The sequence below is a fragment of the Coregonus clupeaformis genome, chromosome 6, assembly GCF_020615455.1.
Source record: "Coregonus clupeaformis isolate EN_2021a chromosome 6, ASM2061545v1, whole genome shotgun sequence".
NCBI classification, from domain to species: Eukaryota; Metazoa; Chordata; class Actinopteri; order Salmoniformes; family Salmonidae; genus Coregonus; species Coregonus clupeaformis.
This window is the reverse complement of record NC_059197.1, coordinates 3,068,289-3,090,322: the sequence shown is the minus strand read 5'-3', so window position 1 is coordinate 3,090,322 and position 22,034 is coordinate 3,068,289. Positions and strand designations below refer to the sequence as shown.

General features: G+C 44.1%; 1 long non-coding RNA gene across 2 annotated transcripts in view; it reads left to right on the top strand.

Moving 5' to 3' along the window:
- The window catches only part of LOC121567332, a 104,993-nt gene that overhangs the window by 20,476 nt on the left and 62,483 nt on the right, over positions 1 to 22,034 (top strand). Inside the window, exons 4-5 of one of the 2 annotated variants that reach the window (XR_006001098.1) lie at positions 8,205 to 8,383; positions 19,678 to 19,717. This is a non-coding gene — a long non-coding RNA (uncharacterized LOC121567332). Of the gene's footprint in view, positions 1 to 8,204; positions 8,384 to 19,677; positions 19,718 to 22,034 lie in introns of those variants that run through there. The other variant, XR_006001097.1, reaches the window with a different exon arrangement.

The following is a 22,034-nucleotide window of genomic DNA, read 5'->3' as shown; positions in this document are numbered from 1 at the left end:
CGGTACATCATAACCCTCGACCTGACCAAAGGATATTGGCAGGTACCGTTGGCAGCCTCCTCCCGGGAGAAGACGGCATTTTCCACACCGGGCGGCTTATATCAGTACCGGGTCCTCCTATTCGGTCTCCACGGAGCTCCGCCCACGTTCTAGCGCCTGATGGACCGAGTACTCCGACCCCACCAACAGTACGCAGCGGCCTATTTGGATGATATCATCATCCACAGCCAAGGTTGGGAAGAGCACCTGACGCGCCTCCAGGCGGTGCTGGATGCACTCAGGCAAGCCAGGCTGACAGCGAACCCCAAGAAATGCAAGCTAGTGTTCGAGGAGGTGGAGTACTTGGGGTATTTGATTGGACGGGGAACGTCACGGCCCAGGAGAGGAAGGTCCATGCGGTACGTGACTGGCCTGTTCCACACACCAAGACCGGTCAAGCCCTTCCTGGGACTGGCAGGATATTACAGCCGGTTTATCCCCAACTTTGTGGCTATAGCCTCCCCCCTTACCGATCTAACCAGGGGCCGCCTCCCAAAAACAGTGAAATGGACGGGCGAGACCAAAGCGGCGTTCAGGCGCCTGAAGGAAGTGCTGTGCTCCCAAACGATTCTCTTAACCCCCGATTTCCAGGTACCGATGTTGGTCCAGACGGACGCCTGTGACACGGGACTAGGGGCCGTCCTGTCCCAGGTACACGATTGGGAGGAGCAACCCATCATGTACATAAGCCGAAAACTGATACCCAGAGAAAAAAAGTACTCTATTGTCGAAAAAGAGTGTCTAGCGGTGAAGTGGGCGCTAGGCAATCTCAACTATTACCTGTTGGGCACCCACTTCACCCTGGTCACAGACCATGCTCTCCTGCTCTGGATGGCCAGGGGAAGGCACACAAACGATCGGGTCACCAGGTGGTTCTTGTCCCTTCAACGCTTCTCTTTTTCTGTTGCACAGGTCAGGGGGCGAAGCATGGGAACGCGGATGCCCTATCGAGAAGGGAGACCTACGTCGCCCTGACGACAGCCCCCTCCCCGACATACCGCAGGTTAGCCACCAGGGGGAGACTCGTCAAGTTCTGATGGCTCCCTCTGCTGGACGTGCCAGGTCTCAACGGGCTCTCCGGCCAAGACTAATTGGGGCTGATTGCTCACCAGCCGGACATGTCCCATAAAGCTGCCAGAAGGGCAGCACACGGGAGGTTGGCACTGGGGAAGAGAGGTTTTATCCCATATAGTCGTGCTCAGAACCAGACAACGGAGGGAGCTCGGTTTGTTTCCCCGGAGCCCAGAAGACGGTATCCATTCTCTTTCTTTATTATTTAAATAAACCCCCTTGAAACCGAGCTATCACACTGTCTGATCAGTGTAAACGTCTTGACCAAACCCCCTGATCTGCCACATATGGTAAGGGAACTCAGATCTCCCACCACTTCATAAATAGTAGAAAAAGGATGGAGGGGAAAAAACTCCCCATCATCTTGCCCCTAAGAAGCACACCTGCTAATTAGGAACACATTGTGTCTGAAGGCTGTCTGAGTGCCTCTCCCCTACTGTCTCTCCACCGGCGCAGATGGAGCAACAAAATGACTCTCCTCTCACATATCAAACTCAACATGACTAGTTGTTAAACCCACGTTAAATACACACAGTTAAGGTTTGACACTGAAATGGCTGTGTGTCCTACCATTCCTCTGTCTGCTGCAACCAAGATAAAAGGAAACAACATGAACAATTTAAAAAGGAATACTGGAGTTTGTCCCCCCCCCAAAAAATTAGACAATTTCTGGAGTAAACCCAAATATAAGAAAATAAATGAGTTGTTGAATGACTGGCTCTGGCGAAATTGGTTGAGTTAGTGAGTTAGCACCTCGTCTTGGGGTTTGACCTCCACTTGACCCTGTGTTTGGGTTCAGTGACTGAACAGTCGCTCCATCATGCCTTTCACTCCAGCTGCTGAAGGATGTAATGGCGGGCCGCGATGCCAGGGGTCACCAGACAGACCAGTTTAGGATTGCGGTGTCGTCGGTGAGTGACAGTGGGCATATGGTGCCAGCAGGGCTAGCTCGGAGGTCAACCACGCCTAAGAGAGATTATGATTTCATTCAATTTTGTTTCTCTCGTAGAAAGTAACTTTTTTTCTTTTTTTACCCGTTAGCCATGTGGGTTCATGTAGATCTGAGAAGCCTTTGAAGGCCTTTAAACTTGGCTAAATGACTTGACCTATGGGCTGTGCGGGTGGGCTTAAATGGGTGCCGATTTCTTTTCCTCAAGCCCAGCAGACTGTTGGACAGTTGTCAGCTGTGAGATAATTTAAAGTAAACTGACGATTGTGGCAGATATAGATATTACCGTCACCTTTCATGGTTTTGAGGGGGAAGGAGAAAGATAAACTTTATGGGGAATCTTTCATGGTCGCTCTTTGCTGTGCTAATTGTGCTAGCAATCAGCTACTTTACATCGCTTGTAATTTGATGTGCTTTCCTTTTGCTTTTTGTGTGTGTGTGTGCTTATGTGAACTGAGAGTACAGATAATATGGTTGCTTGGAAGAGGGAAACAGCTTGGGAAATGATTTCAACAGCTATCGTAATTAGGAGAATATCATAAATTAAACTTGTGTCTGGCACAGCGTTTGAAGTGCACTCAAAAGTAATAAATGCTGGATGGTTAACATATTTGCATTACATTCGGCGGGCAGCACTGGGGAGGAACAGCTGTTTTGGATGTCTTTTGGCAGCAGGAAATGCAGCTATTGCTCATTCAAGGTGCTTTGCTTTCGAACAGTATCATGAAAATCACTTTTAACTTGAATGTGAAACGGCTGCTGTGTGTGTGCGTGCGTGTGTATTCTCTCTCTGGAAGAACTCTGCGGGGTTAGACGCTTTAATGAAGTTCCTGAAATAAATAATTTTCTCTTTTGAATATATATTTTTCTGTCAGATGTGGTTTTTATATCTTGGATATTTGGAGGTTTGGTTGAAGTAACATTCCTTGTATGTTGTGGAAAGAGTCCTAGTCGAGACATGGTGCCAAAGCACTAACTTGCGTGTGACTTTTGACTTTCTCTTCAATTGTGTATTGATATTAAAGGGCAAACATTTGTGCAAACATTTGAGTTGCCTGCGCAGATCCCAAGTTAGGATTTGGTATAGTGGTCACCCTGGTCTCTCTCAGGTCCAGTCGCAGTATAGCAGCCCCATCAGAATCCATCAGTCAGGTGCTTAGAGCCACTTATCGAAGCAGAGTGATGACACGACAATCACCAGTGGAATCTGATACTTCTCTTTCACATAGGCATAGCCGCTAATCAAAGATTGACCACACTGACAGAGGAAATCTCCCCTAATGTCAAGATATAGGCTAACCATCACTTTGGTCCTGTGTTGCTCAGGTGTTAAGAGCGTGGTGCTAGCAACTCCAGGGTCGTTGGTTCGACACCCACAGAGAGCACATAAACTAAAAATAGATGCGCTCACTGTACTATAAGTCGCTTTGGGTAAAGGTAGCTGCTAAACGGCATACAGTGCATTCGAAGAGTGTTCAGACCCTTTGACTTTTTCAACATTTTGTTACGTTACAGCCTTATTCTAAAATTGATTGAATAGTTTTTTTTCCTCATCAATCTACCCCATAATGACAAAGCAAAAACAGGTTTTTAGAATTTTTGCAAATTTATAAAAAATGTCAAACTGATATCACATTTACATAAGTATTCAGATTCGTTACTCAGTACTTGGTTGACGCAATTTTGGCAGTGATTACTGCCTCAAGACTTCATGGTTATGATGCTACAAGCTTGGCACACCTGTATTTGGGGAGTTTGGGGGTTTCATCAGACCAGAGAATCTTGTTTCTCATGGTCTGAGAGTCCTTTAGGTGCCTTTTGGCAAACCCCAAGGGGCTGTAATGTGGCTTTTACTGAGGAGTGTCTTCCGTCTGGCCACTCTACCATAAAGGCCTGATTGCTGGAGTGCTGCAGAGATGGTTGTCCTTCTGGAAGGTTCTCCCATCTCCACAGAGGAACTCTGGAGCTCTGTTAGAGTGACCATCGGGTTCTTGGTCACCTCCCTGACCAAGGCCCTTCTCCCCAGATTGCTCAGTTTGACTGGGTGGCCAGCTCTAGGAAGAGTCTTGATACTTCCAAACTTCTTCCATTTAAGAATGATCGAGGCCACTGTGTTCTTGGGGACCTTCAATGCTGCAGAAATGTTTTGGTACCCTTCCCCAGATCTGTGCCTCAACACAATCTTGTCTCAGAGCTCTACGGACAATTTCTTCGACCTCATGGCTTGGTTTTTGCTCTGACATGCACTGTCAACTGTGGGACCTTATCTAGACAGGTGTATGCTTTTCCAAATCATGTCCAATCAATAGAATTTACCACAGGTGGACTCCAATCAAATTGTAAAAACATCTCAAGGATGACAATGGAAACAGGATGCACCTGAGATCAATTTCGAGTCTCATAGCAAAGGGTCTGAATACTTATGTAAATAAGATATTTCTGTTTTTAATTTGTTATAAATTTGCTAACATTTCTAAAAACCTGTTTTCGCTTTGTCATAATGTGGTATTGTGTGTAGTTTGATGAGGAAAATCAATTTTAGAAAAAGGCTGTAACGTAACAAAATATGGAAAAAGGGAAGGGGTCTGAATACTTCTGAATGCACTGTATGTAATATACCCACATAGCACTGTGGATGTAGCATTTATGCCTACGCTTGTCTACCGTACATAGGGAGTATGGATTGTTAGTAGTGGTAGTGGTCGTAGTCCCCTAGGAGTAGTGGGCCATAGTCCCCAGCTGGAAGGATGGATGAGCGAGAGGGAGAGTTCCAGGCTGTTGTCGTTGCTGGGATGGGGAGGGAGGGAGAGGGGGAGGCAGGGGGCCATGGAGGAGGGGGCATGAATAATGATTTGACCAGGGTCGGATTCCAGTCGAGTCTTTAGCCTGTTTTCCAGCACTAGTGGTATCGTGGCTGCCATTAATGTCCAATTTTCAAAGAAAAACATGTTTAGCCTCCGAAATATAATACAGACAGATAACGCGGGGCGACGACACCACCATCCAAGCTTCACACCCCCGACGATATAATTACCCAAATGGGTTGTGGTTAGGGATCATATCCAGGGTGAGCGTGTGGGGTCACCCCGCGATAAGCTCCCCAACCTCGCTCCAACACACTGGTAATTACTTTATTGATAATTCACGGAGAAAATTGCCCTATCCAATAGCGGCAGCCCGATTTAATGGATTGGCTAGGCGAATAGGAGGGGGGAGAGAGGGAGAAAACAGCAAGGCCCTTTTAATAGAAATGAGAATATGTTTAGGTCATAGGGAACCATTTTCTCCGGAGATAATAACCCAAATAAAATGTAAAATAGGCAGGGCCTTGGCATGGGGTAGGGGCTGATGCGGTTTATCTGTGTGTCTTGCATTAACACATTTACCCCCTGTCCTTAAACGAGCTAATCATTCTCCAAGGGGAAGGGCTTGGTAATGAAATTGACATTTAACAGCATAGCCTCACTCTATTAACTACAGGAAATGTAATTTGGTACAGACCCCAGAAGTGTGTGGCTTTCTCGTTCAGAAAAGCAGCCACAGATTTTGTGTTTATTGCATCTGCTTGCCACAAGTTGCTTGGCTGCTAAAATAAGACTTCGCTTGTGTTTCTCCATATGTAGCAATTGGACGCGCACACACACACACACACAAGCACACACAGACCAAAACAGAAAATGGACAGTGTCCAATTCCTCGTCTCACATACGTCATCGTACCACACACCCAGTTTCACACACCAACGTCTGTGGGTTGGCCTGTGGATCTTCCAGGCGGGAGGCTGATTCGAGTAATAAATAACTATACATATTCCCCCAGGACGTTAAGGCTGGGTGGTTTGCCAGTTCTCTGGTGATATAACCACCTTACACAGAACTCTCTGATGTATTGTATTCATGTAGCTCTAATTCTGACAAGGCTTTGCAAACCACAGGTGATTCTCTCCCTCTTGCACATGTGCAGTATTGTTACATAGAATATTGATATTATTTACTTGCCTGATGACTCAAACTGAATTATTCTGCTGCTGTATGTTCGCTACATACCTCAGTCTGAGACTGCCGTCATTGAAGTCATTTGTGGTGATGTCAAAATGAGGGGTGTTGTACAAAACTAAGTCATCAGCGATTGGATCATTTCTAACCAATCAGAGTATCGAAGCCAATGACTGCTTTAACCACGTGTGTTCTGGCTCTGGCCCAACCAATTGGTTTCTGGGACCAATCAGAACAGTTAAAATGTGTTTGCGTTCCAGAAATTGTCTGGGAGGTACTCAGATCCAGACTCATTGCGGAGAAGAAACTAATGTCTGTGGGCGTGGCCGGAGAAAGGAGTTTGGGTAGCCAGGCAAATTATTTACCACCATTACTAGTGATGACAGTGCAGCATTTTATGAGATTAAAATATGATATTTCTCTTATGAAGGGTATATTAATGTGCTACTTATTAAGGCATGTGTCCTTGCAAATGGTCATGTCATTTTGCAAGCACAGTATTAGGCAGATACTTTGAATGTCATTTGTATTGTATTAAGAGATCTTTTTATTTTTACAGTATTCCATGTATCATCTACTCATCATTGACACCCAGCTTTATACAACACTAGAACACATTGTAGAACACTCCAGGGCCCATAGTGTATGTATAAAGCATCTCAGAGTAGGAGTGCTGATCCAGGATCATTTTTGTGTTTTAGATCATAATGAATAAGATTATATTAACAGGGGGGAACCTGTTTTCAAAAGTGGTCCACAGACTTTTGTGACATAACTATTATTAGTTTTATGTCAAAAGAGGGATCGCTTTGGATATTTCAAATGGCAAACTAATAAAGAGTAAAGAAAGCAATAAAGATTCTCGGACAGCAGGTTTGACTGTTTTTATAGACAAATCAATAAAATGATAGATGATAGAATATAACACCATAGCTTCCTCCTTTTAGTTTTTACAGGGGTCTTTTCACATTGTCACTGTCAGACACCCCCCCACACACACACACACACACAGCATATTGAAAATGACTTATCTGAATCAATAGAGGTGTGAATGTGTAAACAGACAGACACTGTAGTCTCTCTACTTGCCAGTGTGTCAATGGGCTCTGAAGGCCAGCCCAGCCAGCCTAGCCTGTCTCTATAAGTAGCCCACTAAATCTCCAGCTAGTCCCAGTGTGTGTGTGTTCAGGGATCCATCCCACTGACTGTCAGGATCAATAAGTCCACTATGGCCGCCATCTAAAGGCCTACCTAATTGCCCCCATCTCCAGCCAGTCGCCCATCTCCAACCATCGGTTTCTGATCAACGCCGACTCGGGTTTCCCGATAGGCTGCTGCCCTAACCAGAAGCTGTAAATTAACCGCCGTCACCCTGGCAACTAGTTCCTAGTTCCCACTCTCTGGCCTCTCTCTCTCTTTCTCTCTCTGTCTCTCTCTCTCGTACAGGCTGACTTGTATGACTATTTCGTTTAGTATTTTCAACATTCAAACCATGAATAACATGAAACAAGGCATTACAAGTTACAGAGGGCCTACAGTACATAAAGCCCTCTAACAGTCTGACTGACCCAAGGCCTTGGGAGTCATCACATATGGGACCTGGATTACCCTGCGTGGGGTGGTTTTGGTTGCATGTCAGAATCATGTTGGATAGGGTTAGCTCCAATGCTGACTGGGGCAGCAGGTAGCCTTGAAGTTAGAGCGTTGGGCCAGTAACCGAAAGGTTGCTGGTTCGAATACCAGAGCCGACAAGGTGAACAATCTGCTGCTGTGCCCTTGAGCAAGGCTCTTAACCCTAATTTCTCCTGGGGCACTGGACAATGGTGACCCTGGCCATGACTCCACTCCCTGCAGGTGTCTCAGGGGGAGTTGGGATATGCAAGAAACACATTTCCATTACACATTTGTGTGTAACAGGACAAATATAAGCACCCCACAAATTATTATAATTTGTATTAACTGTTACTGTGCCTCTTCGGCCACTGTTACAGGATATTTAAAATCAAATCGAATCAAAAATTTTTTGAAGTGCATTTCAAATCACAACATACTGTACTTTACAGTGAAACAATCAAATTAAATGATATAAGATAAACAGTTTTTTATCGCTATTTTTGTGATTCTGATTGTATGTTGTGTTGTCTCTCCAGGTCTCATGAGCGGCGGCGGTCTCTCAGCAGGAGCATGGCTGGTCCAGCCTCAAGAAGAGCCACAGCCGAGACCGCAGCTGGCGGAAGGGCCGCGACAAAGACAAGGAGGACAGGGAGAGGGACTACGGCAGGGACCGAGACCGAGCCAAGGACAAAGACAAGAGGTCCGACAAACAAGGGTTAGTGAAAAGTTCCTTTGTGAGTCCATGGCATACTCACCCCCACCCCCACAACCCCACCCCCAGGTGCATTAACGTGGATATTATGAGAGTATCCAGCAGGGACACCTCGGCTGGGCCTCATCCATCCATCACTCCTTCTCTCTATCTCCTGGAATCCTCTCATTCGGAATATATTACATTCTCTCTTGTAATGTTGCATCCTTAAGTGTACATGCGTCACCTGAACATAGTTGATCTCTTTATCGCGCTACTGTTGATCTACCTTGGCCCAGGTGCAATATGTTCACACACAAACACAACACACGCACACACACACAGACAACCCAGGTGCAATATGTGCCAGCCAGCCATGGACCTAACTCACTCAGGGGGCCTTACTTTCCACCAGAATAGCACCTTGATTCACCCATATCCCGCCCCCAAGCGCTGTGTCCTAATGTGATTAGAGGGCGGGGTAATGTGATTGGTGGGGAGTCGTTGTCTGTCATATTGAGTGTCGCGTGTCTCGAACTCGTCAGTTAGGCGCTAGAGCACGGAGGGATGCGCAGAGAGAGGACTGTGGAGGCGCAACCCCGTCCAAATATAACGTATCCATACGCCCCATTTAGGCTAGGGTATCTACACCGTGATCATATATCAAGGCATGTGTTCGGGAGCCTCATTTATAACCATTGTGCAAATTTCTAACTAAATATCTGCATCCGCCATTTCTGAAAATAATACATGTCTAAAAATATTTAGATTTATAAACATGGCGCTCACCATTTATAACGCCCGTTATGTAATTAAGTGATGAGAAGACGGTGTTTGGAGGATATATTGGCACGGGTGTTGTTAGGCCCGGCAAACGGGTTACCAACATATTCAATTAATGATTGACATATTTTCATTAAAAACGTTATTTTGATAAATGTATTCATACTATTTCATCCTTCCACAAGATATAGTCCCGACACAAATATAGGGTTGCTACCCAAGCCGGCTGGTCTGTTTCATTGTCATGCTGGCAATGTTTTTATCCCTTGCTTGCGAGCTAGCCAACTACGGCTAACTTACAGTCACGTCAAACAGTGCAGACAGAATAACAACAGTAGCTGCATTTGCATTTGTTTTCGAGTGACATTCATTTGGAGACATCCATAACAATGAGCTAATGAGGCGTGATTTAGCCTGGCATAGAAAATGTGCTCTCTCGTCAGGACACTGTTGTACAGAGGAGCTAGCCAACAACACAGCTAACACAATCACTTCAAACTGAAGCTGGAAAGACTGCAAACTAGCTGCACTTTGTTTGGTTTTACCTTTTTTCAATTGACATTTCTTTGTATATATCCATAAAAATGATGTCAGTTGATTCATGATTTCGACTGGCTGAGAAACACTGCCTGCCTGTCTGTCTCGTCCCGACACGTTCATTACTATGTGACAGCTGGAGATCGAATTTCAATATTGAAACAATGTTGCAAATGTCGGAGAGACAGACAGCAAGGTTTATACAAATCTCCGCTGTTGAAAACTAAATGTTAGTCTAAAGGAAATGTGAGATAATGTCTAGATGCTTTTTATAGTGTAGATCAAGTTTATAACTTGCCTGGCTGGGCTGATGAGACAGTAGATTGCATAGTCAGATGGAACAGAGTAAATAGGCATTTTAACGTCATAGATTTGTGGAATAGACACAGCTGGAATGTTGTTTTAACCAATCAGCATTCAGGATTAGACCCGTTATAAATCAAACCTGTCGTAGAACTGTGCGCACGTGAACGAGCATTCTAACTCCTTTAGGAAAACGTTCTCCATTCACATTTTATGGTGACAATAACGCCCTTTATTTACTCTATAATTTGGAACTATTGGAATTAGGCCACGGCAGGTTTTAAAGGAAAGAGCAATGGCACATTTGATCACATTTCTGTAGCCGTGTAAGCAGAATGTTTTAAAGGTCCAATGCAGCGGTTTCTATCTCGATATCAAATAATTTTGGGGTAACAATTAAGTACTTACTGTGATTGTTTTCAAAAAGAAACAAAAATTGGTTCATAGCAAGCAACATTTTGCTAGGACTGTCTGGGAGTGGTCTGAGTCGGGAGGGGGAAACTGAAAACAAGCTGTTATTGGCAGTGAGGTTTGGAACTCTATTTCTGGCCAAAACTCCATCCCACCAAAACAGGCTGAAATTTCAGGCAGTCTTTTCAAACAGCTCTTACGCTAAAAGGGCATGATCATTTTCACAATTTCACAGTATTATTCCAACCTCATAGTGTGGAAATATATGTAAAACACAGGAAAATAACGTTTTTGACTGCACTGGGCCTTTACTATTTTACAATGACTTTTTCAAACTTTTTTCCTTTGGCAAGTGCCAAACACTTGATTGTATATTCAAAACAATTTAAAAGTAAAATGCTACAGCCCACACTTCTTTGCAAAATACTAATAATTGTTTAATATGTTGTTTATCAATAGATTGTGTTTCTATCTCCTGCCTTGGTATAGGATGGGAGGCTATGATGTCATGCTCCTATTGTACAGCAATACTGTAGCCTATACCATACTGTCAAATCTTTTACATACAGTCGTGGCCAAAAATATTGGCACCCTTGGACCTTTTTCAAGTAACTCACCATTTTCCCTACAAATAAGTTGAAATTGACCAAAGTATTTGGTCTCCACAATTCTTTATTTCACTGTTAATATTACAGAACCTTTGTTTTTGATTCAGAACTTAATACATCCATTTAAATCAGAAAATAAACAAATGGCATTGACAAAATTATTGACACCCTAGACTTAATATTTGGTCGCACAGCCTTTGGTCAAAATAACTGCAATCACGCGCTTCCTATTGCCATCGATGAGTTTCCTGCACCTCTGTACTGGCAGTTTGGCTCACTCCTCTTGTGCAAACTGCTCCAGTTCTCCCAGTTTTGAAGGGTGCCTTCTCCCAACTGCTGTTTTCAGATCTCTCCACAAAGTTTAGATCTGGACTCATTGCTGGCCACTTCAGAACAGTCCAGCGTTTTGTCTTGAACCATTCCTGGGTGCTTTTTGAAGGTCATTGTCCTGCTGGAAGACCCGTGACCTTCGAGACCCAGCTTTCTGACACTGTGTCCAACATTGCACTCCAAAAGGCCTTGGTATTCTCCTGATTTCATGATGCCATGCACACGTTCAAGGCACCCAGTGCCAGAGGCAGCAAAGAAACCCCAAAACATCACTGAACCTCCTCCATGTTTGTCTGTAGGGAAGGTGTTCTTTTTGTTTTCTGTAAACATAAAGATGGTGTGTTTTACCAAAAAGCTCTAATTTGGTCTCATCTGTTCACAGGACATTCTCCCAGAAGGATTTTGGCATGTTCAGGTGTGTTTTGGCAAATTGCAGTCAGGCTTTCTTATGTCTCTCTCAGCAGTGGGGTCCTCCTGGGTCTCCTACCATATAACCCCCTTTCATTGAGTTGACGACAGATGGTGCGAGTTGAAACTGTTGTACCTTGTGTCTTAATGTCAGCTTGAATCTGTGTGGCAGTTGATCGAGGTGCTTTCTCCACCATTCGAACAATCCGTTGCTGCAATCTTCTATCAAGTTTTCTCTTGCGGCCACATCCATGGAGGTTGGCTACAGTGGCATGGGCCTTAAACTTCTTGATAACATTACGTAGGGTGGAAACAGGAACATCAAGGTCTCTGGAGATGGACTTGTAGCCTTGAGATTGTCCATTCTTGGCTACAATCGTGTGTCTGACCTCCTCAGATAATTCTCTGGTTTTCTTTTTTCTCCATGCTCATTGCGGTACACACAGTGACACAAAACAGGAGAATGAGTCCTTTTCTCTATTCACACTGGTTTAATTAGTGATTTTTATATTGCAGGCACCTGCAACCCACCAGAGGTGAGTTCAATTCCAAAGTAAAGGAGAATCACCTGCTTGAAATATAATTATTTCTTACTACTTGTAGAAGGTGCCAATAATATTGTCCTGGCCATTTTAGGATTTCTTTGTGGAATAATACTACATTCGGAAAATATTCAGACCCCTTCCCTTTTTCCACATTTTGTTAAGTTACAGCCTTATTCTAAAATGGATTAAATGAATATTTATTTTTGAATCAATCTACACACAATAGCCCATAATGACAAAGCGAAAACAGGTTTTTAGAAAAACATAAGTATTCAGACCCTTTGCTATGAGACTCGAAATTGAGCTCTGGTGCATCCTGTTTCCATTGATCATCCTTGAAATGTTTTGACAACTTGATTGGAGTCCACCTGTGGTAAATTCAATTGATTGGACGTGATTTGGAAAGGCACACACCTGTCTATATAAGGTCCCAAAGTTGACAGTGCATGTCAGAGCAAAAACCAAGCCATGAGGTCAAAGGAATTGTCCGTAGAGCTCCGAGACACAGATCTGGGGAAGGGTACCAAAAAATGTCATCAGCATTGAATGTCCCCAAGAACATAGTGGCCTCCATCATTCTTAAATGGAAGAAGTTTAGAACCACCAAGACTCTTCCTAGAGCTGGCTACCCGGCCAAACTGAGCAATCGGGGGAGAAGGGCCTTGGTCAAGGAGGTGACCAAGAACCCGATGGTCACTCTGACAGAGCTCCAGAGTTCCTCTGTGGAGATGGGAGAACCTTCCAGAAGGACAACCATCTCTGCAGCACTCCACCAATCAGGCCTTTATGGTAGAGTGGCCAGACGGAAGCCACATGACAGCCTGCTTGGAGTTTGCCAAAAGGCACTTAAAGACTCTCAGACCATGAGAAAGAAGATTCTCTTGTCTGATGAAACCAAGATTAAACTCTTTGGCCTGAATGCCAAGCCTCACGTCTGGAGGAAACCTGGCACCATCCCTACGGTGAAGCATAGTGGTGGCAGCATCATGCTGTGGGGATGTTTTTCCACGGCAGGGACTGGGAGACTAGTCAGGATTGAGGGATGAACGGAGGGAGCAAAGTACAGAGAGATCCTTGATGAAAACCTGCTCCAGAGCGCTCAGGACCTCAGACTGGGCCAAAAATTCACCTTCCAACAAGATGACGACCCTAAGCACACAGTCTAAACAACGCAGGAGTGAGTGGCTTCGGGACAAGTCTCTGAATGTCCTTGAGTGGCCCAGCCAGAGCCCAGACTTGAACCCGATGGAACATCTCTGGAGAGACCTGAAAATACAGTGGGGGAAAAAAGTATTTAGTCAACCACCAATTGTGCATGTTCTCCCACTTAAAAAGATGAGAGAGGCCTGTAATTTTCATCATAGGTACACGTCAACTATGACAGACAAATTGAGATTTTTTTTCTCCAGAAAATCACATTGTAGGATTTTTAATGAATTTATTTGCAAATTATGGTGGAAAAGAAGTATTTGGTCACCTACAAACAAGCAAGATTTCTGGCTCTCACAGACCTGTAACTTCTTCTTTAAGAGGCTCCTCTGTCCTCCACTCGTTACCTGTATTAATGGCACCTGTTTGAACTTGTTATCAGTATAAAAGACACCTGTCCACAACCTCAAACAGTCACACTCCAAACTCCACTATGGCCAAGACCAAAGAGCTGTCAAAGGACACCAGAAACTAAATTGTAGACGTGCACCAGGCTGGGAAGACTGAATCTGCAATAGGTAAGCAGCTTGGTTTGAAGAAATCAACTGTGGGAGCAATTATTAGGAAATGGAAGACATACAAGACCACTGATAATCTCCCTCGATCTGGGGCTCCACGCAAGATCTCACCCCGTGGGGTCAAAATGATCACAAGGACGGTGAGCAAAAATCCCAGAACCACACGGGGGGACCTAGTGAATGACCTGCAGAGAGCTGGGACCAAAGTAACAAAGCCTACCATCAGTAACACACTACGCCGCCAGGGACTCAAATCCTGCAGTGCCAGATGTGTCCCCCTGCTTAAGCCAGTACATGTCCAGGCCCGTCTGAAGTTTGCTAGAGTGCATTTGGATGATCCAGAAGAGGATTGGGAGAATGTCATATGGTCAGATGAAACCAAAATATAACTTTTTGGTAAAAACTCAACTCGTCGTGTTTGGAGGACAAAGAATGCTGAGTTGCATCCAAAGAACACCATACCTACTGTGAAGCATGGGGGGTGGAAACATCATGCTTTGGGGCTGTTTTTCTGCAAAGGGACCAGGGACGACTGATCCGTGTAAAGGAAAGAATGAATGGGGCCATGCATCGTGAGATTTTGAGTGAAAACCTCCTTCCATCAGCAAGGGCATTGAAGATGAAACGTGGCTGGGTCTTTCAGCATGGCAATGATCCCAAACACACCGCCCGGGCAACGAAGGAGTGGCTTCGTAAGAAGCATTTCAAGGTCCTGGAGTGGCCTAGCCAGTCTCCAGATCTCAACCCCATAGAAAATCTTTGGAGGGAGTTGAAAGTCTGTGTTGCCCAGCGACAGCCCCAAAACATCACTGCTCTAGAGGAGATCTGCATGGAGGAATGGGCCAAAATACCAGCAACAGTGTGTGAAAACCTTGTGAAGACTTACAGAAAACATTTGACCTGTGTCGTTGCCAACAAAGGGTATATAACAAAGTATTGAGAAACTTTTGTTATTGACCAAATACTTATTTTCCACCATAATTTGCAAATAAATTCATAAAAAATCCTACAATATGATTTTCTGGATATTTTTTTCTCATTTTGTCTGTCATAGTTGACGTGTACCTATGATGAAAATTACAGGCCTCTCTCATCTTTTTAAGTGGGAGAACTTGCACAATTGGTGGCTGACTAAATACTTTTTTCCCCCACTGTAGCTGTGCAGCTCCCCATCTGCAGAGAAGAATGGGACAGACTCCCCAAATACAGGTGTGCCAAGCTTGTAGCGTCATACCCAAGAAGACTCGAGGCCGTAATCGCTGCCAAAGTACTGAGTAAAGGGTCTGAATACTTATGTAAATTGATTATATCCGGTTTTCATTTGTAATACATTTGCAAACATGTCTAAAAACCTGTTTTTGCTTTGTCATTATGGGGTATTGTGTGTAGATTGATGAGGGGAAAACATGTTTTAATCCATTTTAGAATAAGGCTGTACCTTAACAAAATGTGGATAAAGTCAAGGTGTCTGAGTACTTTCCGAATGCACTGTATTATACACTCCTTTCTTGAAACATTGATATATCGCCTACTGAAACCTGGGATTCCTACTTAACTCGTAACATTACTGTCCTTTACTTTCGTAGAAAAATATCATCAAACTTTGTCCAAATTTCCTTGACTTGCTGGTAGGGAAGAGTGGGGGAAATTGTAACGGTCTTTATATCTATTTCTGTTTGCCCAGTGGCTAATCTATTCGGCCTAGGCCTTCAGTGTATGACAGGCTCGTGATGCAGAAAGGACAGACACCATAATACCAGGGCACACACGTAGGAGAGTGCACTTTTTGTAAAACACAAAGGGCCCTATGGTGTAGTGGAGGCTATACGCAGGTATATGCCCTATACCTACTTTTCTTTCAGTGGGCATTGCTTATACTCACTTCTTTTTAATCCCTACTGTTGCTTATCAAAGTAGTGTAGTGGAGGTATTCAATTTATTAATTATGTAGGACAAATCATGCACAAACTGGCCTATACAATCGCAAAGCACGTGAAATATATTCACATGCGCACAGTACATATAGCCTAGTTTCAGTGGAATATAATCTGCAAGCAGCAAGAGCACACAGCTCTCAAATGTTTGTCTCATGGAGCAGCTCACAGAAGAATGACATCGGTAGCCGGAAGGTAGGAAAGACGTTTCAACTGATATCTACCAGTAAGTGCTAACTAAGGCAACAATGGGTATGCAAACCAGGTATTGAAAAAGTTTAGTCCATAGTCTTGGTTAGTAGGCTATTTGCGATGTGTAATTTGGTCATTATGCGCTGTTTGCATAAACATTTCTAAAGGCTTTCCCCAAAAATCTTCCCAATTAAATGTTGATTGCAATGTAGGCCTACCTTACAGAATGATATAATATTGATTTGTATCAATGGGTAGGGCATTTGTTTTGCTTAATTGAATTAAAGGGCAACTATACCCTCCAAAAATATATTATTATTTTTTTCCCCGGACCTCAAATGGTCTGCTGATGTGGTTTAAGCATTGTTGTGGACTTAGAACATCACATTTTTGTCATTTTAAAAAGTGTGATTTTGAGAGTGAAAATCTGACAAATCTATAGGAAAACATAGGATTTTTCACACAGGGCGTCTTTCCTTCACACAGGCCCACTTCTCCAGGCACCACTACACCACTGCATAGGGCCGATGGAAAGACCGCAGTCCGTTCACTCAAGACATAATAAGCCAGTAGGTCCCAATCATAAGAATACAAAAACACAACCATTAGTCTAAGCATTTCCCAGTCGAAATGTACAACTATTACTTCCCATTGCAAATAACATTTCACGTTTAGCACACAAAGTAACCAGTGATCTAAAGATTAAATGCAACAACACACATAAGTTATTTTCAAAGAGATGGCTAACAGCATGCGAGCTGCAATTCAGAACACAGTTCCACTCACCAGATGATGATTATTTGAAACGTAACTTTTTGTTGAAAGTTATTCTTGAAAAGGGAGAAGCTAAAAAATGTGCAACAACATCCTCTTTGATAACACCTGCTGCAGCCGCTTCAAACTAGCCTACAGCAAAAGCTAGCTAGCTAGACCTTGGGAAAACTACTGCTCGCTATTGCACATTGACCTGTTCGCCTTCGAGAAGGCAAAAGTTTCCATACGTTTTTGTAAAATCTGTCCCAGTGTGATTGGTTGATTCCACTGTCACTCCAACATTTTGCCCCAATACAGTTCAATGGCAGATGCCTTCTATCAAGCTTCTCCCCAGAGACCACCAAAGAAGAAATCCTGATTGGATCTTTTTTCTTCTTCAGTGTTAACCCATTCCTTTCTAACAAAAATGGAAGAGATTAAATCAGAACATCATTGAAAAGAATATAGTTATTATTTGTATTATATTATAAATCCTTAGCTTTTCTCTTAAAGCGTAGAAGGCCCTCATTGTTCCCCACTGTGTTTGGGTTAGTAAACATTTGTAGAGTGGCTCTAATTGTCCTCTGCATGCTTTCTTTCAAAATTCTGAATGTCTAAAGAATTCTTCTGAAATATAAACACAGAAATACTGAACATTTTGAACTCTTATTATTGTGACGATTAGACAAAATTACAAGAATTGGACCGCATTTCTCGGGTCTCGGTCTTGACTCGGTCTTGGACTCTTGGACCTCTCACCCCCCCTCCCCAGTCTCGGTTTTGACTTGGTCTCTCCCCCCTTCCGGTCTTGGTCTTGACTCGGACTCGAGTCGCTCCGGTCTTGGTCTTGAATCGGTCTCGCTTTAGGTGTTCTCGAACACAACATTGGTGGGTGGCGTGAGTCGCCGGGTCAGAGAGGGTGGCAGACATACTCAACGGCAGTGCCGTAAACCTAGGAATTAGGCCTAGCTATGAGTAAGTGAGATGTGGCCCCTAAACATTTGCTCTCGACTCATCAGTTCAACATGTATCAGCTCATTAGTGCTGGTAATACACACAGAGCCAGCAGCGTGTGTGCGTTTGGCGTGCGTTGCTGTACAGAGCCCTGCCCTCCAGCCATGGATGGTGTTGTTGTGATTGTGTCTGTGAGTGGATCGGTCTGGGGAACCTTTGGCGGTCTGTGTGTGTGCGTTAGTTGGGCTGTTTTGCAGGACTTTAGGCTGTGTCTGGGTAGGCCAGGGAGAGAGGAAAACTTCAAACGGGCCGCGGAAGGTTAGATTGAATGAAATCAATGCGTAACTGTAAGTGTGGCCCACTAAAGCAGTGGGGCCGGCAGCGATGTGGACGCAGTGGAGGGGAGCGGGAGAGGAGGGGAGGTGGGAGAAAGGGGGAGGTATGGGGGTGGGGGGTACATCCCGTTCCTCCAGGTGGGCGTGGTGGCTCTCCATTGAGGCTCCTGAGAGGGAGGGGGGCGGCCAGAGGGGGAAGGGGAGGAGGGGCAACAGGGGAGGTTTGGAAGTGAACCCCGCCTGCAGATGGGCATAGTGGTAGGCTGGTCAGGAACACATACACACGCACACACACGCACATCAAGGGAGGGGGCGGTGGGTCTCCCTCCAGACTCGTACACAGAGGAGCGAGCGAGCGAGCGCTGTTCTGTTGCCGATGCTGCCCTGTGGCAGTGCTGCTGCTGCTGTAACTGTAATTTAGCTGCTTTTCTTCCCACAAATAATGAGGGGAGACTCTCCTCAAAACAGACCCTGAGATTCACAAACCCACCGCCGCTCACATTAAAACTCAGAACTGCTAAACAGACGGAAGGAGGAAAAGAAAACAAGCTTTGTAGTTCCAACCAAACAGCCCCGTTCTCTGTCTGTCTGTGTGGAGAGCCATGCCCCGACTCATGCCGGAACACTTTAGCAATGCAACACAATGCAAACAGCTAGCTAACTGTAATGTGTGATGCCACAGGAGAAATGTTGCTACGTGTGTGCATGTGTTTACTCAATAACAACAATTCCAAACAGTATCAAATTCAGTTTTACACCTTTTAGTGAAATTATTCCTGCTTTAGTATTTGATCCTAATTCGGCGAACAAGAATACAGCTTACTTTTATAAAATATTTGATAACAATCTCGTATCATATACTATTTTTCATAGGAAAAAAGTGGTTTATTGGTGGTTATAGTTATTATTTGTTGAGCCAGTATGTAATGAATGGTGTGATGACCTCCTTCAATCACAAATTATAAAACCTTTGTGACATGTATCCTATGTTTTGAGTAAGTTCATTTTGCTAAAGAAATCATATAAGATGACAAAATATATTGTTTTGGTAAAGTTATTAGATTTTGTGACAGATATTTAAAGTTTTGATGGTTTAGTGCATTTTGCAAGATACATTGAATTTTTTATTTTTTTTAATGAACTTTTATTCTAGTGGGTTGTGTTAAAGCTGCGCTGCGTAACTGTGTGTGTACAGGTGTTTTTGTACACCCCTCTCGCAATCATGCTGTATTATTTATAGATTTGAACCCAATTTCTCAAAAACCCCCGCTCTCATATGTAGTCGGCTGGGAATGATGCAGTACAGTCGTGGTCAAAAGTTTTGAGAATGACACAAATACTAATTTTCACAAAGTCTGCTGCCTCAGTTTTGATGATGGCAATTTGCATATACTCCAGAATGTCATGAAGAGTGATCAGATGAATTGCAATTAATTGCAATGTCCCTCTTTGCCATGAAAATGAATTTAATCAAAAAATATTTTCCTCTGCATTTCAGCCCTGCCACAAAAGGACCAGCTGCCATCATGTCAGTGATTCTCTTGTTAACACAGGTGAGAGTGTTGACGAGGACAAGGCTGGAGATCACTCTGTCATGCTGATTGAGTTAGAATAACAGACTGGAAGCTTTAAAAGGGTGGTGCTTGAAATCATTGTTCTTTCTCTGTTAACCATGGTTACCTGCAAGGAAACACGTGCCGTCATCATTGCTTTGCACAAAAAGGGCTTCACAGGCAAGGATTTTGCTGCTAGTAAGATTGCACCTAAATCAACCATTTATCGGATCATCAAGAACTTCAAGGAGAGAGGTTCAATTGTTGTGAAGAAGGCATCAGGGTGCCCAAGAAAGTCCAGCAAGCGCCAGGACCGTCTCCTAAAGTTGATTCAGCTGCGGGATCGGGGCACCACCAGTGCAGAGGTTGCTCAGGAATGGCAGCAGGCAGGTGTGAGTGCATCTGCACGCACATGAGGCGAATACCTTTGGAGGATGGCCTGGTGTCAAGAACGGCAGCAAAGATTTTGTAGAATGTTTTGAAATAAATTATTTTTTTCATTTCACCTCACCAATTTGGACTATTTTGTGTATGTCCATTACATGAAATCCAAATAAAAATACATTTAAATTACAGGTTATAATGCAACAAAATAGGAAAAAAGCCAAGGGGGATGAATACTTTTGCAAGGCACTGTATTACCAAATATGTTTACATAACAGTTAAACACTTTCCACGACTACACTGTACCTTATTCTTCATTTGGATACCAATTAGGTAAAATATTCAATTTTGGTGATATCATTGTATATAAACTCAACAAAAAAAGAAACGTCCCTTTTTCAGGACCCTGTCTTTCAAAGGTAATTCGTAAAACTCCAATTAACTTCACAGATCTTCATTGTTAAGGGTTTAAACACTGTTTCCCATGCTTGTTCAATGAACCATAAACAATTAATGAACATGCACCTGTGGAACGGTTGTTAAGACACTAACAGCTTACAGACGGTAGGCAATTAAGGTCACAGTTATGAAAACTTAGGACACTAAAGAGGCCTTTCTACTGACTCTGAAAAACACCAAAAGAAAGATGCCCAGGGTCCCTGCTCATCTGTGTGAATGTGCCTTAGGCATGCTGCAAGGAGGCATGAGGACTGCAGATGTTGCCAGGGAAATAAATTGCAATGTCCATACTGTGAGACGCCTAAGACAGCGCTACAGGGAGACAGGACGGACAGCTGATCGTCCTCGCAGTGGCAGACCACGTGTAACAACACCTGCACAGGATCGGTACATCCGAACATCACACCTGCGGGACAGGTACAGGATGGCAACAACAACTGCCCGAGTTACACTAGGAATGCACAATCCCTCCATCAGTGCTCAGACTGTCCGCAATAGGCTGAGAGAGGCTGGACTGAGGGCTTGTAGGCCTGTTGTAAGGCAGGTCCTCACCAGACATCACCGGCAACAATGTCGCCTATGGGCACAAACCCACCGTCGCTGGACCAGACAGGACTGGCAAAAAGTGCTCTTCACTGACGAGTCGCGGTTTTGTCTCACCTGGGGTGATGGTCGGATTCGCGTTTATCGTCGAAGTATTGAGCGTTACACCGAGGCCTGTACTCTGGAGCGGGATCGATTTGGAGGTGGAGGGTCCGTCATGGTCTGGGGCGGTGTGTCACAGCATCATCGGACTGAGCTTGTTGTCATTGCAGGCAATCTCAACGCTGTGCATTACAGGGAAGACATCCTCCTCCCTCCTGTGGTACCCTTCCTGCAGGCTCATCCTGACATGGTCATCCAGCATGACAATGCCACCAGCCATACTGCTCGTTCTGTGCATGATTTCCTGCAAGACAGGAATGTCAGTGTTCTGCCATGGCCAGCGAAGAGCCTGGATCATAATCCCATTGAGCACGTCTGGGACCTGTTGGTTTGGAGGGTGAGGGCCATTCCCCCCAGAAATGTCCGGGAACTTGCAGGTGCCTTGGTGGAAGAGTGGGGTAACATCTCACAGCAAGAACTGACTGTTACTTTTGATTTTGACCCTCCCTTTGTTCAGGGACACATTTTTCAATTTCAATGTCTGTGGAATTTGTTCAGTTTATGTCTCAGTTGTTGAATCTTGTTTTGTTCGTACAAATATTTGCTGAAAATAAACGCAGTTGACAGTCTGAGGACGTTTCTTTTTTTGCTGAGTTTATATATATATATTTTTTTCAGTACTTTATCAGAATGTTTTTGTAACACTGTGCTTTTGTTATTTTCAGAAGGTTACAGAGATTACCTTGTATTCTTGTTTATCTCCCTAATAAACCTTTATTTTACTTGATCTGGGTAATCGGACCGACTTGTTTTG